This window comes from Oryzias melastigma, linkage group LG6, assembly GCF_002922805.2.
Source record: "Oryzias melastigma strain HK-1 linkage group LG6, ASM292280v2, whole genome shotgun sequence".
Taxonomy (NCBI): Eukaryota; Metazoa; Chordata; class Actinopteri; order Beloniformes; family Adrianichthyidae; genus Oryzias; species Oryzias melastigma.
In genome coordinates, this window is record NC_050517.1 from 33649112 (window position 1) to 33674593 (window position 25482).

The following is a 25482-nucleotide window of genomic DNA, read 5'->3' on the forward strand; positions in this document are numbered from 1 at the left end:
TTAGAAGAGGTTTTAGAGTCATATAATTATGCATGTTGGCTAATGCTGCCAAAAAAACGATTATTTTAATATACGACTAATCACTGATTATTTTTAGTTAGTTGACTAATTGGATCATGCGCGAACTGGATGTAAAACACACATTTTAACCAGCATTAGCTTTAAACTAACTAAAAACTAGATATATAGCATTAGCTGCCACAATGCTAGTGGGAATGCTGTAAGCTTAAGACGCTAATGCTGATAGCTGCAGATGCTGAAATTGATAGCTACAAACACTGAAGTTGATCGCTGAAGTTGCTGAAGCTAATAGCTGAAAATGCTGAAGGTTATAGCCAGTTAAAATATTAGTTAAATGCCATATTAGCCTAAAAAACTGAAAAGCCCAAATTAGCCAAAACAGCTAGCATGTAGCTGAAATATTAGCTAAACTTCAAAAAAGCCTAAAAAACTGAAAAAAATCCCACATTAGCCATAATGGAAATGAAGCAGCTGAAACATTAGCTACACTCCAAAATAGCCTAAAATACTGAAAAAGGCCTAAATTAGCCAAAACAGCTAGCGTGCAGCTAAAATGTTAGCTCAACTCCAAAGCAACGTAGAAAATCCTAAATTAGCCAAAATAGCTAGCATGTAGCTGAAATATCAGCTAATCTGAAAAATATCAATAAAAAAAAAAATAAAATCCTAAATTAGCCAAAATAGCTAGCATGTAGCTGCAAAATTATCTTAACTCAAAAATGCCTAAAAACTGAAAAAATCCTGAAATAGCTAAAATAGCTAGCATGTAGCTGAAATGATAGCTAAACTCCAAACTAGCTTAAAAAACTGAAAAAAATCCTTAATTAGCCAAAATAGCTAGCATGTAGCTGCAAATTAGCTAAACTCAAAAATGCCTAAAAATTGAAAAAAATCCTGAAATAGCTAAAACAGCTAGCATGAAGCTGAAATATTAGCTAAACTCCAAAATAGCCTTTAAAAAAACCTTAATAAATGCCAAACTAGTCCAAAAAGCTAGCAGAATGCCATTATAACTTTCAACTTTACAACAGTCTGCCTCCATATAACATAAAGTAACAACTAATTGACTATTAAATTAGTCGCCGACTACTTCAATAGTCGATTAGTCGCCGATTAGTCGATTAATCGTGGCAGCCCTACTGTTGGCACAAACAGAAAGCAGCTTGCAGGAATAAAGCGATTCTATAAAGGTGTCAGCGGGCGGTTGACTGATGTTGGCTCACAAAGTGCCGGTATGGAATTGGGAGAGCCCTCTGCGTCTTTGTGGTCATCCGTTGGCTCCAGAGCTCTTTTGTTTCTCAACTGGACTTTTTCCAAATGGCCTTTTGGAGGACACATCACATCATTCACATAACCCCTTTCACTGCAACAAACATGTCCACAGTTGCAGATCAGAGTAGCTTCTGATTTGCCAGATAGGCCCGTTCTATTGTCAGAAGTGCCTTGTAAGCAGGACGGGTCCTGGCCCATAGTCGTCCCCCCCAGCGAAAGAACAACAGGGCTTCAGTCAAAACAACTCAGCTGCTGTCAAAGAGCCAGAAAGAGAACATTTTCTCCCACTCCACTCATAACCAAGGTTTACGTTTAACTTTTAGTTTTACATCCTCTCCTAGTTTCACCCAAAAGCTTTCTGGGACACACTGCGGCCCGTCGGTCCCACGCCTGCATTTCCACCCACAGAGCGGCTCATCAGCAGCACCTGAAATAGCAGTTGAGGCCTGGGGAGGGATCTTCGGAGGGTGCTCAGCCCCACCATCTGCTTCACATCTAGGTTTGGAGACACGGGGAGTTGTCTGAGCCTCCTTTAGAGACGAGGACTACACTACCAAAGTTAAAGTCCTGATTCATATCTAGTATACCATAGGCAAACTGCATCTTCCATGTGTAGGTCAATGGTTTTACCAGTCTCAACAGGTAACCTCAGGGTACCAGGGTCACTACAACAGTAGTGGTGCAACAAACAACTATTTTAATAGTCGACTAATCACCAATTATTTTTCCGACAATCGGGTCATGCGCAAACTGGATGTAAAGCACACATCTTAACCATCATTACCTTTAAACTAAATAAAAACTAGATATATAGCATTATCTGCGATAATGCTAGTGTGAATGCTCAGTTGCTCAGTTGCTCAGTCCATTGATATTCATGTCAATGGTCACACGGGAGAAAGAATCAGTCATGGAGCAGAAGGACGTCGGTGGCCAGTTCACAAACAGATTTAACGCCACAAAAAAAACCTTACTCCGGTACAGACATGTGCTCTGTCACAGCCACAGATGATGACAAAAGCAATCTCAAAGTTTCTTGAGGAGATTTTACAAGAATTATCAGGAGAATGTGTGTTAATGGGAAATTATAGATCTAAATCTCTAATTTTGGTGTAAATTCCTCTTTTTTCCTAAATGAAATCTGCACGTTCTTAATTATAAATGTCTGTGTTGATGTGTGTAGATTTAGATGTTGCTCTTTTTCATTGTTGCTGTAATTATTCTGTTAATAAAGATAAACCTAAGCTTAAAAAAACGTGCAATCTGCTTTTGGAGTTTTTAAGAATTCTCACCTTTTGAAACAGTCACTCAATTTTTACTGTTGTTTATCATAATTTAGCTCCCATTGGAAATTATCTCATTTTAGTCTTTTCCACTTTTACTTTTTGCCTGTATATATTATTTAGTTAAACTCAGTCATGAACCTCTGGTGCAGAGAGTGGAAAAACGTGTTAAAAATACATCATTTCGTAGCTTTATATCTCAATATTTAAAGTATTACGGCCCTGCAGCCTAAACTACCATAAAATACCTGCCAAGGGGGAAAAATATGTCACTAAACTATATTACCAAAAAGTACTGCCATCTTACATACATCATTTAATCTCAAAATATCACAGAATAGGCAAAGTTATCCAAGGTGCTCAATCTGACAGACATGTTAGTTCCCAGAACCTTCCAGTAAAGCAACAGAAGGCTACTGCGCTCCAGACAAACAGAACTTCTTTAACACCACAATGTAAAACAATCTTTTTCTGTAAAGAGGATGTAAAGATCAACCAGTAAAGTCGCATTATCTGTGATAATGTGAATGCTTTTTGCTGAATGTGGTGGCCGAAGATACTGAAGAGTTAACTTCATTTGCTGTATAATGTACTAAACGTTTTGATGCCAAACTTACATAATTTGCAGAAAGTGCACAAGAATTTGAAGAATTTCTTGAAAAATATAAAAAATTTCAAACAATTTCTGAAAATGGTACAAAATGCACATGTATCAAAAGTAATAGCATGAATGCCCTGAGCACACTGGATGTTTTGATTCCAAACTTTCTGAATTTGCAGAAACTGCACGAGAATTTGAAAACACTTTTGAAAAATTGCAAAAATTGCAAAAAATTCCAAAAATATTTCAAAAATGACAGAAAATGTATAAATACCAAACGTAATAGCATGAATCCCCTGAATGTGCTGAATGTTTTGATACCAATCTTGCAAAATTTGCAGAAACTGCACAAGTATTTGAAGAATTTCTTGAAAAATCAAGAAAGTTGCAAAAAATTGCAAAAAATCCCAAAATATTTCAAAAATTGTGTAAAATGTATAAATACCAAAAGTAATAGCATGAAACCCCTGAACGCGCTGAATGTTTTGATGCCAAACTTGCATAATTTGCAGAAACTGCACAAAAATGTGAAAACATTTTTGAAAAATTAAGAAAATTGCAAAAAAAAAAATCACAAAAATTGCAAAAAATTGCAAAAATTTTGTAAAATTTATAAATACCAAAAATAATAGCATGGATGCCCTGAACGTGCCGAATGTTTTGATGCCAAACTTGCATAATTTGCAGAAACTGCACAAGAATTTAAAAAACATTTTTGAAAAATCAAGAAAATAGCAAACATTTTTTTAAAATTCCTATTTATTTTTAATGGGACTGAAAAATCTCTTAAATTGCTAAAAATTGTAAAAACTGTGAAATGTACAAATACCAAAAGTACAAACAGGAATCTTCTTGATGAGATAAACGTTTTGATACCAAGCTTGCAGATTTTGCTGAAAGTGTGAGTTTTCAGAAACCAAAAATCATACAGAAGAACAAATAAGGAATAATAGTAAAGAGAAACAGGATCACTACAGTGTGAAAGCTTACACAGCATTCACACAATAAAACTAAACACACACTTTCAAACAGAAATGTCCGTCCTTTGTGTGGCTGATGTAACTTGCGGTTTGAGTTGGGTTCAGGAGTTCTGGGCTAAAAAAACCTGAAGAGTTCAGAGATATTTGTGCACGCCGGTGTTTATAACCTGATTTAGAACCAGCTCAGCTGTGACAGCTAACTGTGCACGCAGTTCAAAAGCAAATCCACCCAAAAGAGTCAGAAAAACTCAAGTGATTTGAAATGGGAAAGCGCTTAAAACTGTCATTTCCACTCAGAAAACTCCTTTTTTACAGTACATTTCAATAACTGACGAGTGATCATCTACCGATTAGATTCAGACGCACTAACTAGCATCCGGGTCATGAGCTACAGTTGCTAAGGCAACGCTCCACCGGGGAGAGGCCTGCAGCAACCAGGACAGATCAATCAGAGCTGACTTTAGGATGCCCGCGAAGGAAGCCGTCATTCTATCCAAGCCAAGTAAAGCAAAGGCGGAGCTTAACGCTGGAGACAGACATCACATTTTAAAGGCGGGGCTGTTTGCTCAGCTGCTGGTTAACTACTCCACATTTTTCTGGGGCATCAGTCGGGTGTGGAGGTCCATCAAACGGGGCGGCCCACATTTCTCTGTGTGCGCCTCAATGCTGCGAGCGGACGTACAGATGAAGTTTTAAAACCACTCCACGCCAAAGGGAAAACAGAAGTTAATTTTTATTAGCTGTTTTATGATTCACCGGGTTTGTCACAAACTGTTAGAAGATCAGCAGATTATATTGACTTGGCTTCTGTCCATTCACGTTTAGAGTTAATGAACAGGTTTGCACAGTTAGATAACTTTTGTTGGCTAATCCTGCCGGAACAAACTCCAGTTTGTAACAAAAAAATAAACTTGAAGCACAGAAGAAAAATGAGCAGGATACATCCTGGATGATAAGAGACAGTAAAAGTTCTTATTGTGGGAATGAGAAAGAAAAATAACACTTTATGTGAAACTAGTTTAGACTAGTTTTTAGGAAAACTAAACTGAACATGGAGTTAACGGGCTCAGATTTATTTACTTTTTTTACAGTGAAATGACACCAGAAACTCTACCTTGGATCTGACGTGCCTTTGTGCTTTTGTTAGGGGATATTAAAGATACAAGAGATGAAAAAAGGCTTTATGTCAGGAAAGTCAGTTATCTCCGCAGCTATCCTTAGGATAGAAACGTGGCCGGGCATGTCTGCAGCTCTGGCAGTTGGGATGTTTGTTTGGTATAACAGTACAAAGAATATTGCGTTGCTGGAGAGCAAAAGGGGGTGTACGGCACAAGAAACATCTGGAACGGATGTGAAAAGGCTTTTATCTGTAGGAAGAAGTACATACCCATGACTAATACTAATTAAAAACTGAAGACAGGTGCAGACAAAAGCATAAAAGCTTCAGAGATTAATGCAGAAAGAAGACTGGTTTGCGTTTCCGTAAGAATCTGTGTACGAATGACAAACAAAAGTGTGAATCACAGATTCTGTTATAGCTGAGACGTGGACTAACATGAATCTTCATAGAGACATAATTGTTGGGTTGAGATTGCTGGCTGTGTTTAGTCATCAGGAAGGTACTTTTTGAGACCGGAGGAACAGAAGTATCTACTGTTGTCATTTTTATAAACAAAGGTTTTATTCCTGTTTGGTAATAACTTTCTCCATCCCATTTCACCACTCTACTAATGAACTAGTGGTACCACGAACAATTATTTTAATAGTCGACTAATCACCAATTATTTTTTTTGAGTAGTCGACCAATTGGGTCATGTGCAAACTGGATGTAAAACACACTAGATAAAAACTAGATATAGCATTACCAGTAATAATGCTAGTGTGAATGCTGTAAGCTGAATTTGGTCGCTGAAGATGCTAGACATAGTCTCTCCAGAGTGTCCTGGGTCTACCCCGGAGCCTCTGCCCAGTGGGACATGCCCGGAACACCTCTCCAGGGAGGCTTCCAGGAGGTATCCAGACCAGATGCCCGAGCCACCTCAACTGGCTCCTCCTGATGCGGAGGAGAAGCCACTCTACTCCGAGCTCTCTCCGGGTGACTGAGATTCTATCTCTAAGGGAGCGCCCAGCCACCCTCCAGAGGAAACTCATTTCAGCCGCTTGTAGTCTGGATCTTGTTTTTTAGATCACGACCCAGAGCTCATGATCACAGGTGAGTACTGGAACGAAGATCCACCAATAAACTGAGAGCTTTCTCTTCACCACAAAGGACTTGTACAGCGACCACATAACAACCACATAATAACCACATAACGCTGCTCCAATCCATCAGTCAATCTCACGCGTGAACAAGACCCCAAGATATTTAGACTCCTCCACCTGAGGCAGGAGCACTCCACCCAACCAGGGAGGACAAACTACCTCTCTCGGGTCCAGATCCATGGTCCTTTTTTTAGGATAATTTGCCCTTTAACTAATATTTTAGTTGGCTATCAGCATCTTCAGCCATCGTCACTAGCATCTTTTGCGGCCAAATTCAGCTTACATTTCATCTATAATGATGCTAGTGTGAATATATATATATATATATATATATATATATAGTTTTTAGTTAGTTTAAAGTGAATGATGGTTAAGATTTGTGTTTTACATCAACTTTGTGCATGACCCGATTAGTCGACTAATCGGAAAAAATAATCGGTGATTAGCCGACTATTAAAACAATCGTTTGTGGCAGCCCTATTCCACAGGGAGAATCCTCCAGATTCAGAGGTGGTTTTAAGAAACTGAAGCTTTAACAAAAGATCGTTCTGATCATCGTGGCGTCTTTAATGCTGGATGTTGGAGAACTTATGACTTCGGCAACATTTCTAAGTCATGTGATTGCAGTAAAATCTGAAATGATAAATGACAATAAAACATATTTCCCTTAAACTTAAACTCAGCTGGTTTTGATGAATGAAAACAAGGAAATAAACCCCTATCAATTAAGAAGAAAATTAGGGTTAAAAAAGTGCAATACTTCAATAAAAAAATGAGCCGAATAAATATTAGATTTTTGGAAATTTGATGGAGCTTAAAAATAAGAGGTAACCTATAGCAAGAACTAAACTTTGACCTTTTTGAGGTTTTTGTCTTAAACTTGATCTAGTTTAAGTAAGCCCTCTGAGGTAAAAAATGTTAATATGTACACTGAAAACAATACATGTAGATGCCAGCACATAATAGTATAGACTTTTATGGTAGGAAAAAAAATAACACTAACTCATACCATAATATTCTACTTCACAGTAGAAAATCAATTTTATAGAAATAAGAATATAAAGGACATAAATTCTGAGAAATGTAATTGTTTCAACACCTTGAAGAGTCATAAATGTAGTTATAATTCTTTTTAGTTGTTTAATGAAGGTTCTCCACCAACTTTACATCAAAACTATTCCACAGCTTTACTACACACACAGAAACATATAATATTTTGTCGTTCACAGACACAGATTTTAAGTTTAGTGTATTTCTCAAGGAGCACATTTTGAATTATTTTGTTATAATAAATTAATTTTAGCTTTTACAACACTTGTAATATTAGAAAAACTACTAACTGTAAATCTGAGCATTCAGGTTTTATTCGAATTATAACATTTAGCTTTATTACTGCTCGTTTTTTAAGGGGGGCTATTGACTTTGTCCTTGTTTTATAATTATTGGAAACACGTGTGAGTTGTGAAAAATGTAAAGAACCTTTAGATTCTAAACTAGCTTTGCTCTGCGGAGAACTGCAATGCTTTTTTATAGATTTTCTGTACATATTTGACATGAGATTCCCAATGGATTGATTGTCCAATTTTACCAGAGAAATTTAATTTCATTAACTTGTTAGATGTTTATGCTATGATGGAAAATGTTGCTTTGTCAGTTACTTATTGAGTTTCCAAAGAGCAGAATTTTTGTTTTTTTCATATGTAATAAAAACTTTGTTAGAACGAACCATATTTTTATTTGATTAAAATCAGTGACATCTCTGATGAACTTTGTTTGCCTGAACAAAACAGATGTGTGTCATCAGCAAACAAATAGACTTAAATACTTGACATAAATCGTTGAGTGAAAAACCTAAAATACTTTAGGTCCCGGTACTGACCCTTGTGGGATGCCACATGTAGAACATTTAGAACGCTAATCCCCCACCCCCCAGCTTTACAAATTGCTTCCTGTTATTCACCCGTTGTAATGCTACACCTCTAATGCTGCATCATTCCAGTTTTTCAGCAGAATTTCATGTTTTGGTTTCTTCATAAATAATCTATGAACACAAAAGGAAGTCTCTCACAGAGCTGCTTTCTGCAGGGCTGGGGGGGCGGGATAAAGAGAGAACCAGAGCCATGAAAGGATGAAACACGGTGTCGTTCTCTGCTCATGTGTTTCGTTTTTCTTCATTGACCACATAAAGACCACATAAAGCAGCACCTTGCAGGATGTGCAGTTGTTTTTTTAGACTTTTCATAGGCCTGCAGAGTAGCTGGAGGGGCACATGACAAACACCCCCTCTATTGAAAGACCAGGCCTGTAATTCTGAAGGGAGGGGCACATGCTGCAAACCCACTAAAGAGATGGAGCCATGTGGATGGGGGTGAGGACTTCCAAACTCCACAGAAAGACTGTAAGGTTTATTAGGAACGCTGTTAAAACAGACAGAGGATGAAGTTTGGTTTAGAGCTGCTACGAATAGTCGACTAATCGACTATTAAAATAGTCGATGACTAATTTAATAGTCGATTAGTCATTACTTTCTATTATATGGAAAAGGAGTCTAGTAAAGTTGAAAGTTACAATGGCATTCTGCTAGCTTTATGGACTATTTTTTCATTTAAGGTTTTTTTTTAGACTATTTTGGAGCTTGGCTAATATTTCAGCTACATGCTAGCTTTTTTAGCTAATTTATGATTTTTTCTTTTTTTTAGGCTAATTTGGAGTTTAGCAAATATTTCTGGTACATGCTAGCTGTTTTGGCTAACTTGCGATTTTTTTTCATTTTTTTAGACTAATTTGGAGTTTAGCAAATATTTTATGTACATGCTAGCTATTTTGATTGCATGATTTTATCTGTTTTTTAGGCTAAATTAAAGTTTAGCTAATATCTCAGCTGAAAGCTAGCTATTTTGGCTAACTTAGGCTTTTTTCAGTTCTTAGGCTAATTTGGCATTTAGCTAATATTTTAGCTGGCTATCAGCTTCAGCGTTTTCAGCTATTAGCTTCAGAGATTTCAGCTATCGTTTTGCGTAATCAGCTCACCCTAGGAGAAGCACGACACAGGGCTAGGGATAAGCTGTGGTGGAAGCAGTTTGTGGCGGCCTTATGTCCCACAGGGGACGAAGAGAAATAATAAAAATAAATAATAATACTTTTGCGATTTTAGCTATTAATTTCAGCATCTTCAGCTATTGTCACTAACATCTTCAGCGGTCAAATTCAGCTTACAGCATTCACACTAGGATTACCGCGGGTAATTAGTTAGTTAAAAGGTAATGATGTGTGTTTTACATCCACTTTGTCCATGACTCGATTAGTCCACTAATCAGAATAAATAATCAGTGACTAGACGACTATCAAAATAATTGTTTTTGGCAGCACTAGTTTGGTTGCTGCAAATAAAATAATGTATGATGTATAAACAGAGATGTCTCCCAGATGTAGAAAAGTCCCATCAGTGCTAATGAGTGTTAGCTAAAGGTACAATTCATGGTAATCCATGGAGACGTCATCATCTGTTTTTCTACTGTGTAAAAGTTTAACTTGCAGACTCACTTCTATCTCGTTTAATAATAAACATTAAACATAAAACTCGCATTCGGTTAAGCAAATTCTGGCATTTTCAGCATGTCATTCTGCTCATCCTGCAGACCGGCCTTTCAAAGTAAAAGGCTTTTTTCAAGGTCAGAGAGAATGGATAATGTGTCCTATCTGTAAAGGAGCAGCTGGATCCCCAGACAAAGTACAAATAAAAGTTTGTACAACCCACACACACACACACACACAACACAAGGGAAACATATACCCATTTAAGCCTTTGCTAAATATACAATCTCCACTGTGTCCACACACAGACAACCTTGTTTTTGAACCCTAAGCAGCATCTGAATGTTCCAGGCTTTAAAATGTCCTTGTTTAAGTTTGCATAACAAGGATTTCTGCATCAGTGTCTTAATGAAATCCTTCAGTCAAAGACTTATTGGTTACTTTTCCATGAAGTCAGATGTGGTGGCTGAGTTTGTAAAAACTGTTTACAAAATTATCATTGCAATGCTGAACAGTAATATTGTGTTTTTGCTTGTTATTGTGCAGATAAATAATAAAATATCAGCTTTATTTCTTTCTTTTCCCAATATCTTGATTGATGGTTTTTAACCACCAGAACAGCTTTAGTTTGGTTTCTTTGCTGCAGTTTTTGATATTGTGAAATCTGAAGGACAAAGTGAATGTGGTGATGAAATAAAATAATAAAATATCTCAAATCACATTCCAATAGAAACATCAGTAAATCAAAGTAGTCCAGAGACTCAGAACCTACGAAAGCTTCCTAATAGGGATGTAAAAAATATTAGATACGTATCGAAAAAACGATCGAGCAACTGCTTAAAAACCACAGATATGAACAAGATGATGTTGGTTAAAATGTATAAAATCAATCAAGACATAAATAATCAATTTCTAGCAAACTGCCATTTCTCTTTTTTTTTTTTTTTTTGCTACCCAAAGACGTCTAATCATGGACCATGAATCGAGATGCATATCGAATTGTGAGAGGGGAAGATACACACCCCTACTTCTTAATGAACATACTTCAGCAATGGATAAATCTACTTAGAGTGTCAGTTTGGTCCACATATGGCTCGTTTACACTGAACGGTCCAGATCAGACCTGACCGGTTTGGTATTTTGAGCGCTTCCATTTTAAAACGGACCCTTTAGGCTGGACCAATTCATATCATTTTGGTCTCCCGTTGGTTGTAAGCCCATAGAAAAATGGAAAGGACCAGTCAGGGTGGAGCTACTGTGGTCACGCAATGAAATCCATTCAAAAGCGCTTTTCCCGACTCAAAATTTTGACCTCTTTTCACCGGTATTCTTCTTTCCCTTCGACATTCGTCTTTCAAACAACATTTAATTCCTGTTAAACACGATGTACAAAAGTAAAGCAAGAAAAAGACGAGCTGCTGGATGACCTTTATTCTTGTTGCTTTTCTAGTTATCGCACTACAGTGACGCAATAGCACGCTAGCGGTCTACACCACGCAGAACAAACCGCTCAGTGGAAGCAAGGCTTAACTGAGTGGAAACGCTCGACAGAATTAACTGGTCCGTCCAGTACCACTCTATGCCGGGGCGTAATGGACCGCTCAGTGGAAATGAGGCTTTAAGTACAACTGAGGTCCACCTACTGTTTCTAAGTTATTTCAACAATGAAAAACATAAAAGAGAAAAAATTTGATGTTCTAAAGTTTTGGGATTACTGGCTGCAATCTGAGATTAGGATTATCAACAAGGACAGAGTTCTGTTCGACAAAAATACACAAGAACTTTTCAGTAGCACTGATGAACAAAGGACAACAGATTCTTCTGAACCTTTCTGGACCTGAGATGTCGTCTCATCCTTTTTGACCTTCTCTTACATCTCTGCAAACCTGAGTGCTTTCAGAAATCTCAGCGTGGAGCGTCCTCTAAATTCACCTTGGCAGATGTCTAAGGGAACGACAGACAATGGTGAATGTATTCATGGAAAACGAAGAAGTCTGGATGTGGGTTTCTACAGAGCTGAAGACTGTCGTCTAGTTTTAGTGATAAACGTCATGAGTGACATCACTTCTCCAAATCATTACACACTAGTTGAACTTGATTTACAGCGGTACAGCTTCTCCGCTTGGTGAAAGATCTCCTGATCTCAGCAGGTCACAGGAAGACCAGGGGACCAGAGGAAATGGCGAAGAAGATCAAACACCAGATATGTGGGAGCAGCGGAAAACCACGAGAGTCCGAGTCAAAAGTCCAAAGCTGAAATTTAGAATCCTCTAATCCGTTCATCACTCTCACTTCCCTCTGAACAGTCATAAGACTCTGTTTTACTCTGAAATAAGGAAAATAGGATTCCTGCACATTATATTTGATCTATGTGTATTATCAACCAGTTTTAGGACATCAGTACTGTTCATTATTGCAAGAAGTCTGATTGGTGCAGACTGGAGTTACTCACTCTGAGATTTCTAACAAATGTTAGAAGTCAAACTTGAACTTTAAACAAATTCCATGAATAAAACAGTTTCAAGTACGGCTGGGACTAAATTAACCTTAAAAAATCTCTACATTAAAAACAGATCATCTGAACTTAGAAAACATAACATAAAAACATATTTTTTGTCTTTAAAAGCAATACATGTTTAAAAAAAATCTATTTTCAAACTTTTTTTTTTTAAGTGAATTTGACAAATAAATCCATTTCTAATAACTGTGCATTGAATTGAATGTAATCAAATGTTGAGGCTGTGAATGGATTCAGTGTTTTGGTAGAAAAACAGCTGAATAATCGCAACTTCTTTTCTAAACTCCATCAATGAACACAAACATTTCCAGAAGAACAGAAAGAAGCTTGAAGATCCAGATAAGCATGAACACACAGAACTCGTTTCATTCTAAAAACTGCCCGGGCTCCTTTTCATCTCTGCTTTGTTGGGTCTGGTTTGCTGGTTCAACGCCGTGACTCCATAAGTCATCCCTGACATCCTGGGTTTGAAGCTGCAGGCAGCTGCTCTTAGCCTGAGGATTAAAGGAAAGCAGGCCAGGCTGGGGGTTCAAATGAAAGCAAGATGTTCAGTGATATTTACTCCAAAATGAGGAGGATTGAGGGTACAGAAATAGGGGCAGGTAAAGAACTCCTCTTAAGCGAAGTTCATGTAAACATCTCTTTCAGAAACTTGTCATTAAACCAGATGGAGTTTTGGTCTAAAACAACAGAGTTTGGAAGGTAACCCTCCAAGTAGTGTTGCCACATACCATTATTTTGGTAGTCGAATAATCACCGATTATTTTTTCAGATTAGTCGACTAATTGGGTCATGCATAAAGTGGATGTAAAGCGCACATCTTAACTACCCTTAGCTTTAAACTAACTAAAAACTAGATACAGACGTGGACAAAATTGTTGGCACCCCTCAGTTAAAGAAGGACAAACCCACAATTCTCACTCAAATCACTCGAAACTTACAAAAGTAACAATAAATAAAACACCTGTGATGTCAATTAAGGACACACCTGAGTTAATCATGTCACTCTGGTCAAATAGTTTTCAATCTTTCATTGAGGTATCATCATTTTTGTCCAGGCCTGTTTCATTATTTTGTTTTTTTAAACAATTATGTTAATCAACAATTGCAAATTGATGGCTGATTTTAATTGTTTAATTTTCAATAAATTTTTATTTATTGTTACTTTTGGAAGTTCCGATTGATTTCAGTGAGAATTGTGGGTTTGTCCTTCTTTAACTGAGGGGTACCAACACTTTTGTCCACCACTGTATATAGCATTACCTGTGATAATGCTAGTTTGAATGCTGTAAGCTGAATTTGGCTGCTGAAAATACTAGTGCAGATAGCTGAAGATGCTGAAATTGATAGCTAAAAATGCTGAAATTAATAGCTGAAAATGCCAAAGCTGATAGCGAGCTAAAATATTAAACACCAAAAATAGCCTAAAAACTGAAAAAAGCACAAGTTAGCCAAAACAGCTAACATGTAGCTGAAATGTTAGCTAAATTCCAAATTAGCCTAAAAAAAAACCTAAATTAGCCAAAACAGCTAGGATGTAGCTGAAATATTAGCTAAACTACATTGCTTAAAAAAAACAAAAAAAAGCCTAACTTAGCCAAAACAGCTAGCATGTATCTGAAATTTTAGCGAAACTCCATAATAGCCTAAATAACCTTAATAAATGCCAAACTAGTTCAAAAAGCTGGCAGAATGCCATTATAACCTTTAACTTTATTACACTGTTTCCATATAATATAAAGTAACAACTAATCGACTATCAAATTAGTCGTCAACTATTATAATAGTCGATTAGTCGTCGACTAGTCGTGGCAGCCCTGTCTCCTAGTTTTAAATACTTTGATGCAGGATCTTCTCCAACTCCAGAGAATTGCATTTTAAACATCAAAGCAGAAGCGTAATCCACAATCAAAGAGAAACTCATTTGTTAATATGACAGGGCTTCCAGCACATACACCTTTAATGACTGTAAACACTGGAGTGTGCTCAGGACTGCAGCAGAACCACATACTGGCTCACTTCATTACTATGCGAGTTACAAGTATTTCCAAAAGTAAACAAAGAAAAGAGCCTTTTATATTTAGTGAGGGGAAGTCTGTTTCTTGTGCTGCATCTTACCAAACTGACAGCTCAAAGCAAACATTAAAGGGGAGGTAATTTAACGCTGAACTAGAGGTTTTGAATTCCTTTGGTCTCGGCCTGATGCAACAGAATCCGGCGGGCCACAGTCGCACCGAACGGGCATAATAATGAGCAGGAGACGGCTCACTGCAGTGCAGCGGAGCCTGGATGATTAAAGACAGTTACAGATAAACATTTCCGAGCCTTTCCCAACCCAAACCTTAACGGCTGTGCCGCGTTCAGGCCCACTCTAAAATGAACTTCTGAGGCCTCTGCTGACCTGATCCTTCCTGCAAACAAGCTCTTGTTCTTAAATATCTGCTCTGTCAGGAGAGTATCTGAAGCAGACGTCTGAGGAACCACCGCCTGAAACTCAACAAGTCTCCTTGTCACACAATCACGATTACAACCAGCAGGGATTGATTTCATTCAAAACCTTTTTTCCGTCCAGTCCTCCTGCTCACCTGGCAGGTGTGGCCAATGTGTGTTGATTGGCACCTGCTGGTTATTTAAGACAGAGGAGGCCACAGCAGGCTTAGGAGCTGGTTGGATTTTAGCTGGTGTGGTGCTGGTTTGTTTTCTTCTCTTTTCCCCAGCACTATTAGACTGCTGGGTTTTGTTATTTTAGTTTAGAATAGGACCTTTGGTAGTCTTAGTTTGTGGGCTTTGTTTATTTGTTTTCTTTAGGTAGATTTTGGTTAGGCAGCCCTTAGCAGGGAGCTGCTGAGTCCGTCGGTCAGCAGTCTCCATGACTTATTTTACTTTGAGTCGAGGTTCCAAATCCCTTTTGGTTTGTCTTTTTGTTTGGACCAGCACACTAATTATTTGATTTTTGTTCTTTAATTTAAGGGCACCGGATTTCCTTTGTTTAATAAACTGTGTTCCTTTTATTCTCATTGGTGTCAAGTTTGTGTTATTGTCTCCTTTTTGTATTTTACCCCCTAGACTCAAGCTGGATTTACCCATAGGGCATATGTGTCAAAGTCAAGGCCCGGGGTCCAGATCCGGCCCTCACGGTAATTATATCTGGCCCATCAGATCATTTTATTTTATTGGCTGATGTCATCTTGCGCTTATTTCTAACTTGTATAATTTTGACAAAATATATTATATGGAGAGTAAAATAATTTAAGTTATTTAAGGTTTAAGTTGATTTATTCTGAAATAATATTCCTGCCTTTTTATTATTCATAATTAAGTCAAAAAGTTAGTTTTGGAATGTAGCTAATATTTTTATACAAGCTATCTGTTTTGGCTAATTTAGGATTTTTTTTTTCCAGCTTTTTGTGCTATTTTGAAGTTTAGCTATTTTTTTTTCAACTACATGCTAGCTATTTTAGCCTACCTATGCTTTTTATTGGGCTGCACGGTGGCGCAGTGGTTAGCGCTCTTGCCTCACAGCGAGAAGGCCCCGGTTCGACTCCCGGCTGGGACCTTTCTGTGTGGAGTTTGCATGTTCTCCCCGTGCATGCGTGGGTTTTCACCGGGGACTCCGGCTTCCTCCCATCGTCCAAAAACATGCTTCATAGGTTAATAGGTGACTCTAAATTGCCCCTAGGTGTGAATGTGTGTGTGTGATTGTGGCCCTGCGACAGACTGGCGACCTGTCCAGGCTGAACCCCGCCTTCGCCCATCAGTAGCCGGGATAGGCTCCGGCACCCCCGCGACCCCGAAAGGGAAGAAGCGGTTAAGAAGATGGATGGATGTTTTTTATTTATTTATTTTTTTAAGTTTGTTTAGGCTAATTTGGCATTTAGCTAATATTTTAGCTGACCATTAACTTCAGTGCTTTTAGCTATCAATTTCAGTGGTCACACTAGTATTATTGCAGGTAATGCTACATATCTAGTTCATAATTATGTTAAAGTTAAGTTTTTAAAAATGTAGTTTCAGAGTGTTCAATAAATGTTTATCCTGTTCGGCCCACGACCTATGGTGTGTTTTGGATTTTGGCCCCTTGTGCGATTGAGTTTGACACCCCTGCCATAGGGGATGTAATAACGTCCGTGAAGATCCAGTCATGAAGAATGAGGAAGTCCTCCATGGACCCTCCCACCCCACAGGGGGTCAAAGCAAAGACAACACCTACAAGACCACAGGAAACAAACCCCCACAGATGCCCCCATAGCTGCAGGGGAAACCAGAGAAGCTGACAGAGTTACACGTGTTATCTGCCGTCGGTCGTCTTCAGTCGGGTTCTCAGCGCCGCTCTCCGGCCTGGAAATGAGAAAAAGATCTCCTCCAGATTACCCAAAGCCTGTGTAACCTTCCTCCAGTGAACTTCACCGGATAGGACAGAAGAAACCAAATGCCATTCCCGCCTGCAGCCCCAACGAGATCCATCCACCTTCTCTGGATAAAGGTGCAGGACCAAGCGGAGACTTGGACCGACCTCAGGACAGCTGCTCCCAGACAAAGAGTGAGGAGGAACAAAAGCAAAGGAGATCAGCTTTCACCAGCCTTTGTTGCTCTACAATACACAGCACGACCGAAGGCTTTTCTTTCCTCCCCTCCACCGGGCCTGGAGACGGTCCGGCCACTCCTTTCACTGATAGAAGATGACAGTCCAGACATGTTCATGTACCCATGTCACAAACCACAGGACCCCCCAGGAGACGGGAGCTTCCTCCAGACCGCCCAAATAAAGTCAGAGGAGTGAAATGTTCAGACGCTGGAGGTTAGCTTTAAAACACTCATTTCTAAACCATGAATTCTGCTTTAGTAAATTACGATGAGACAATCTACAAACCGTGTCTGAAAGTTTTCATTCATAACAGCTTTATTTTAATTAGGCGTCAACACTTTGGGGTGTGGGAACCAGAACGGGTCGACAGAGTAACGCCTGTTCCAGTTCCAGACTTTAAAAAACTAACTTTGCTTTGGAGCTCATCCCATCCAATTAAACTGTACCAACATGAATCTGGAGGGACGGCACTGCCCTACTTCATCCCAGACTAAAGAAATTCCACAAAAAACGGACGACGAGGCAAAATTTTCCCCCAAAAAAGCCCAAGTCCGAGCATAGAAATACTACGAGTGTCTGAGGTTAATTAGCTTGGCATTAAAATGAGAACATAAACTGTGGAATAAAAACTCTAAAATGTTCTGTTTTCAAATATATACATTCATTTTTAATCCAAATTAAAGAACGTTTGCATCTGAACTTTCTCCTATAATGTGGATTACCAAAACACTCCACGCATCAGCATCTGGTGGTCCAGTTCAGGTGTCAGATTTTAGAACCCCTGACTTAGAATCAGACCAACAACCATCTGTCTAAAAGAACCAGAAACCCATCAGAACTTCGCAGCTTCTCTGGATCTTTAATAAAAGCTCTCAGGAACTCCCGACTGGAGGAAAAGAGCTCAATAATAGTCACTCTGTAATGCTAAGAACATTCTTGTCAGTGTGAAACCTTTTTTTACTTCCACCAGCCATCCATGACGCCTGCTGTCTAGACCACAGCCCGGCTCAGCCAGAGGCATTGGCAGAACTGAGACCCGGGTATTAAGGTCAGAGAGCAGAGGTCAGCGCTTTGCTGATCAAGTGAACTACTGAACACAAAGCTGCCAGCTGAGGATTGGTGAGGGATAAGAAAAGACCCTGTGAGTAATCAAAGAGAAAAGGCCTGGCATAACTACAGCACAGTAATTCCCTTTACACCACTTCTGTCTTTATGGTAGACAGAATGTATGGAAGGTAAAATGGAATTTACCTGAAAGCTGTCAGAGGATCCTATTAAATGAATAAACAGCAAAGTTATCCAGAAAGATCAAATCTAAACTAATCTAGAAAAACACCACAGCAAAAACATTGTATTTTGTACGGTGACATCATGATAGCTGTGATTAACCCTTCAACTACCCAAAAAAGATAAAAAAAAAAGACCCCAAAGTTTTTTTTTTGCTGCTTATTGTCTTGATACAGAGCCCTTAAAGGGATATCGAATTAGGAAAAAAAAATAAAGTAAAAAAAATGTTTAAAAAAAAAAATTACTTAAGGGCTCTGTAAAAAATTTGAAGTAAAAAATGTTTGTTTTTTAAAATACTTTGCGACTCCGAAAAAAATTCTGGTTGCTAACTGATTAGCACCAAATTGTAACTGATGCGCACCAGTTACTATCTGGTGCTAAATGGTTAGTATCCAGAATTTATTTTTTTTATTACTACTTTAATCTTTACCAGAAAAAAGTTCTGGTTAGTAATTGATGCACATAAGTTACTATCTGGTGCATAAAAGTTACTATCAAGATTTTTATTTTTTTTTTTTACTTTAATTTTTTTAGAAAAAAAAAACTGTTCTGCTTAGTAGTCAGAGCTTTTTTTTAACTTACATTTTTTCACTAAGCAAAAAAATAAAGTAAAACAATTAAGTTAAAAAAATTGAAGTTTACAAAAGTTTACCATTTTTTTCTAAAAATACTTAGGGGGTCCATAAAAAAATTGAAGTTAAAAAAAAAAAGTTTTTGGCTACTACCCATAACTCTTTTTTTCTAAAAATTAAAGTAAAAAAAAAAAGGTTAGTAACTGATGCGCAACAAATAGTAACCGTTGGACATCAGTTACTGTCTGGTGTGCAACGGTTACTATCCAGATTTTTTTTTAATTACCACTTTAATTTTGACCCCAAAAAAAGTTCTAGTTAGTAACTGGCACACACCAGATAGTAACTGTTTTGGTTTTTGCTTTGTTTTTTTTTCTAAAAACTGAATAATAAAAAAAAAGCTCTTGTTACTAATTGATGCACACAAGTTACTATCTGGTCTTCATCAATTAGTAACCAGAATTCTATTATAAATCCGAGTTTATTTAAGTTTATTTACTTCAATGTTTTTTTTTCCAATTTCCCTTTAGGGGCTCCATACCTTGCGGAATAATATACACATTTTTAAAAATGTTTTCTAAATGTTTCCCACCGTTTGGTTGAGCAGGTGGTTAAAGGGTTAAGAATCATGATCTATTCCACATCAAGTGTTTCTCTTTTCACCAAACTTTCTCGCTTTTCATAAGTACAGACAATTTTCCATGTGATGTCTAACAGCTTTGATCCTCAAACTGGAGGCTTTTAGTTTGATATCAGATAAGAAAAATTAAAAAAACAAAGTCCCAAAAGTGGGAATTTAGTTCGATTTGAAGCAGAAAGTGGTAAATCAAAGATGCAAACCACAGATCTAAAGCAATCCCTGCAGATTTGGTTAAACTCACTTACAGCATCAGCCCATCAGACGTCCTAAAGAGAAACTGCTGCATTAACATTTATGAGTGCAATAAAAAAAACATGACAAAGACTTTTACCACACATTAATCAGCCTGTTTTGTGTTACACATCCCACCATTTGACTGATGTCACACATTTGTCTTTTCACAGATGATTTTATCATGAATTTAGCTCAGAAGGAGACTGCTAAGGCCGGGATTTGAACTCTCTCTGCTCATTTATAGTCTCACGCCGTGAGGTGAAGAGGAAGAGTTTATCTGGACAAGCGCGTGTTTTACAGTCATCAACCTGTTGAATCAAAGGCTGCTCTGGATGTGTAGCGGAGCTGAAAATAGTTCATGACTCAGCTGACTCATCATCTGACTCCAACAAGAAGGTTCAACCAAATCTCCATTACGTTTATTGCTCAACAGGAGCATGACAAGGGCCCTCGTGATTACAGAATTACTGCAGTATTTATAAAACTGCTGTTCCGGTTTGAAAATGGATCAAGAAAAGGTTCATTTTTGGTCACAACTGTCCTTACAGGTGGACACGGCTGTCTGAGGGGGGAAAAGTGGGCAAATAAAGGCAAGGTACACAAGTGGTCCACACAAAACTTTAAGATAGTAGACCAATCGTAGAGAGAAAATGTTCATTTTTTTTTCTATGGGTATGCTGCAGGCGACAGGTTGTAGTGAACACTAAAACTTTGTTTCCACTGAGCGGTCCAGTGCAAAGTAAACCGCAAAAACATGAATGCTTACAAACGTTAATTTAAATGAGCACTATATTAGCACTGTCATTTATCGGTCCTCTGTCTCCCCCTCTGGTCATCACTGGGATACATCACCCCAGTACTACTAGCACGTCCTGGCTCTCCACACTACACTTCCCATCAGCCCCTGCTGTCACTTCCAGAAGCCCCACCGCCGTTTTCCATCTGTAATCACTCCTAGCAGTTTCGAGTCTTAGCGAAGTCTTGTTTGTGCCACTCTGCATCACTGAGCGTTCTGTTTTATCTGATCCTTTTTCGTCTTCGACTCTGATTTTTTGCAGTCTGAACCGACCATTCCGGTTGCTCTCTGATGCCCTAATCCTCGTGTTTGACCTCTGTCTGCCTGACCCGGATTTAGCTTTGTGGACTTTTAGCTCCTGTTCTTCTGTCTGTGCCAAATAAAACCTGCTGCACTTGGATCCATCCGTCTACACGTTTGTGGCGAGCACTCTCTAATGTCGTCATCACTTTCACTGCTTCAGTGGCTCCGCCCCGACCATTCCATTCCACTTTTCAATGGACCTCCAATTGATAGGGGGCACCAAGAGGTACAATTTGGTACTGTTGAATGAGTCCATTTACAATGTAAATGCCTAAATACCGGACGGTCCCGTACTATACTGGACCTGAATGTTAAAAAATGAGGAGATAAGACGACCAGTGCAGTTTGTGTGGATATCGGGTGTTATCTGGTAACTTTGGTATCATGTGCACACCATGATCGTGCAGCATTCGCGTGCGATCAGAAGGAAGCCACTTCTTACACCTTATTAACGACTAGAGTGCGGAGTATGGACCCATACAACTGCATTACTGGTCTGTCATAAGTGTGTATAACTTCCATTATCTTTACAAATACTTCAGGATACAATTACCTAACACACACACAGCAATGTTCCATTTTCATGACGTCTCTTAAGGTGACGGCACAAGCTCTAAGGGAGCTGAAGACACACCTGTACTCTGATTAAGATGCAGCCACTCCTCTCTACGACCCTCCGTTGGCCCGGACAACCCAAAGACCTGCAGCACCGGTACGGGTCAACCCCCGTACCGGTGTATGTGACAAAGGTTTTACAAAGATGATGAGGGACAAGTTCTAATAACTTCATACCCATCAGCCCTCACCTGCTTTTTTTGCTCTGAAATTAAAGATGATCAATCAGGAAAGTAAGCAGTCAACGTAAAACTTCTGATGTGTGACAAATGAGATGTCAGCGCTCTCCGTGCATCTAGAACCACAGCGGAAGGCTGAGCAGAAGTGGGAGCCGGGCTTCCAGAACCGCCTCGGGCTGCTCGTGCACGGCTGCAGTGCTCGGCTCAGGCCTCCTTCTACTGCAAACCCACAATGAGCCTTTATTGTGCGGCTGATAAGTTGACAGCTGAGACCATGGGAAAGTCTGCAGAGCTCTATAGATTGCTTAAACAGAACATGTCGGCTGGAGACGGGTGACCACATCAGAGCGGACATATCAACAGCAGCGGGTCTCCATTACAGCGGGTTTAGGTTGGAAAGTGGGGCTACAATTAATCAGAATTACAGATGCAAAGAAGACAAAGTCAGAAAGCAGCTTTGCATTAACCCCGTCATTCCACAGCACCCGTGCACACCCCCAACCCAAAGCGTCTCTTCGGGACATTCTTGCCTTAAGGGTGGTCTTTGACTGTTGATAAGACGGACAGAAGACTCAAAGGACGTTTTCATCGGGTCAAAGGGTTAAAGCAAAAGAAGAAGGCGGGGGGGGGGAGGGGACAAAAGATGCTTTATGATTGGTTAATCAAATGTCTGTCCATCACTGATGGTGGTGGGGGGACATGTTTTGGAAGAATGTGGGTTCCTTTTTCCCCTTTCCAGCTGGATTCTCCCCAGCAGAGAGGCTCCCATTGAGGAGTCCACCGACTCTGTTGATGAAGCAGCTGAGAGGGATGCCATTTACTGTTACTGTTCCCTAGATTTGAGCCCGGGACAGACAGCACATGAGCAAATTATTCATACACACAGTCACGCTAACACTTGTTATGACGGATGGAGAGTAAGAATTGGCAAAAGGGAAAACAGTTCTTCCTCAAAACCACTTTAACAGAACAAAAAGACAGATAATAGAAAAAAAACAAAATATTTCTACAGTTTAGCTCACAGAACAAGTGAACAGTTCAGCCTTTAGTGTCTAATACCAACTTTAACACATAGCAACAATTACCCCACTACCACCCTGGATGATTATCAGTTTAGAGCGCAGCAGTGATTATATTTTGATCTATTTTCAAAGTGTCTCCAGTGGTCTTTTAATAACCTGTGTCCTTTTCTAGGACATAGTTTCTGCAGAGCAGCAGGAATTCATTAGGAATTCACCTCTGAGTTGTGGGTGGGACTGTTGGCGCAGGCGGAGATACCCCACCTTCCCTTCCTGATTGCTGAGAGCTCTTGACAACCAGGAGGCCGGCCCTCGAGGCCTGGATTTGGACACCCCTGGTTTACACTCTCCTGCTAGCGTACAGCCCTTCACACCTCAAATCTAACAATAAGTTATCAGCTGACACGTAACTATGTGTGTGAAATTTGCAATCCGGATTTGACCCATCCACTGGGGGAGGGGTGAGCTGTAGACTCAGCTGCACTCGGAAACCATTTGGTGGTTCAACCCCCCAATACAGAGTGTCACACTTTGGCCGATTCAGAGTTCTACATTTAGCCCTCCAAACGGAGAGCTGGGGAAAAATAGTGCCTTCGAATTCAAACGTTTTTTTTGTTAACCTTTATTTTAACAGCAAATCCCATTGAGACTTACATCTCTTTTTCAAGGGAGACCTGGGCCAAAAGGCATTCGTTCCTCCCATTTGATGACATCATCAATAGTTGCCAGTCCACTGCGTTAGTGCGGAGAGGCTAGCGCTCAGAAATACATAACATCGGTTTTATAAAGGTCACGCTAAAACAAAAAGTCGTTACTCGCATTTAAATGTAAACTTCTGTGTTCAGCAACACCTCCGCCGTGAGGGTTAACTATTTCGGACTGGGGAGGGGTGAGCTGTAGACTTAGCCGTGCTCGGAAACCATTTGATGGTTTAACCCCGATACTAAATGTTACACAGGGAGTCCCATTTTAAGGCAGAATCTGAATTTAGCTCTCCAAACAGAGAGTTATGGAAAAATAGTGTCTTCAAAATTGGACGTCACTCCCCTTTGATGACATCAGCAATAGTTGCCAGTCAACTACGTTAGCGCGAAGATGCTAGTTCTCAGAAATTTCTGAACTTCTGTGTTCGCCAACCCTCCCCCACAATGGTTAACTATTTCTGACACCCCTACCGCTTCAAATGCCCCTACAATTGGAGGGGTAGGGAGGAGCCGTAGAGGTAGTGAGAAGACTTTGGATTTGGTCTTAGAGTCTTTGGTATGACTCCGTAGTGGATTTGGACTCACAACCTTCCAGTCTCAGGGCGGACACTCTTCCACAAGCCCACTGAGCAAGAACATTTTAAAAAGACCCACACAAGTGGGTCTGTAAGTTTCACTGAAACACAGACTTGGTGTTCAGTCAGTCTTCCTCTGACTAAAACCTAAACCGCTGACCTTCATTCAGGAGAATATCAGTTCTGTTGAGTCTTTTTCTCTGATTCAAACCATTCCACAGCAGAATGGCATTTTCATCCAGTAAAACAGTCTGTCTGTTTCTATAAACCCTAATGTAACTAAGACCCCCCCTTTTTATTGAAGCCTACATTTATTATCTTGTTAACCCATTCAGAACTGAGCAACCCCGTCTGGGCGGGGGTTCTAAAAACCGCACGGCGCAGGGCCTCGAGAGGCTAACAGGTTGATGATACATCTGACAAAATCTGTCCGAATCATCCGGAGACTCATGCTCTCTGAGTAAATGATGACCAAATCAGAGTAAGTGACCCCCCATCTTCAGACTGACCTCATCTCCCAGACTCAAACTGGGAGGAAAGCAGCAACAAAGTCTGATACATTTTGTCCACCAGCCTTTCCCTTCTGACTAGAGCAGGGTTGATAAAATCGATTAGTCGATCTAAGCTCAATAAAAAAATCAATCCATAAAAGTAAAGATCGATCTAACACATAATGCTAAAGTCTGCTAGCTTGATGCTAACATATAATGGGATTTCCCATAAGACGGCTAATGCTAATGTTTAAAACTCTTAAGGAAATCTTTTTAAAGAAACCATTTGTGGTCAAAAACAGTTTTTTGCTCAAACTATCTTGGTCACTGAAATGAGGTGTAATTCTATCGCATGAACGCCACCTAATGGCCAAACTGAAAGGCCCTCCAGGAGAGGCAGAACAATTGTTGGAGCTTCTCCATTTGAGAATCCATGTAACTCTGTACAGCACATGCCTTAAAGTCAAGGCCCAGGGGCCAAATCCGGCCCTCTGGGTAATTCTACCCGGCCCTCCAGATGATTTAATTTTATTGTGATTATTGTCCTAATGTTACATAATTTCTAACTTGTATAATTTTGACTTAATATATTTTTATGGAGGGTAAAGTATTGAAAGGTATTTAAGGTTTAAGTTGATTCATCCTGGAATGTTATTCCTGCCTTTTTATTATTCATAATTATGGTAAAAAGTTAGCGTTTGAAAGTTTTAAAAATTGTCATTCTGCTAGCTTTATGGACTATTTGGGGATTTATTAAGATTTTTTAGGCTATTTTGGAGTTTAGCTAATATTTCAGCTACATGCTAGCTGTTTTGGCTAATTTTGGATTTTTTCATTTTTTAGGCTGTTTTGAAGTTAAGCTATATATCAGCTACATGCTAGCTGTTTGGCTAACCTAAGTGTTAGTTTTAGTTTTTTAGGCTAATTTGGGATGAAGCTAATACGTTAGCTGGCTATTAGCTTCAGCGTTTTTAGCTATCAATTTCAGCATCTTCAGCTATCAGCAATTGG

General features: G+C 39.2%; 1 protein-coding gene across 5 annotated transcripts in view; it reads right to left on the reverse strand.

Moving 5' to 3' along the window:
* Positions 1-25482, reverse strand: part of srgap1a (SLIT-ROBO Rho GTPase activating protein 1a) — a 105059-nt gene that overhangs the window by 73340 nt on the left and 6237 nt on the right. The gene's annotated exons all lie outside the window — the stretch shown is intronic.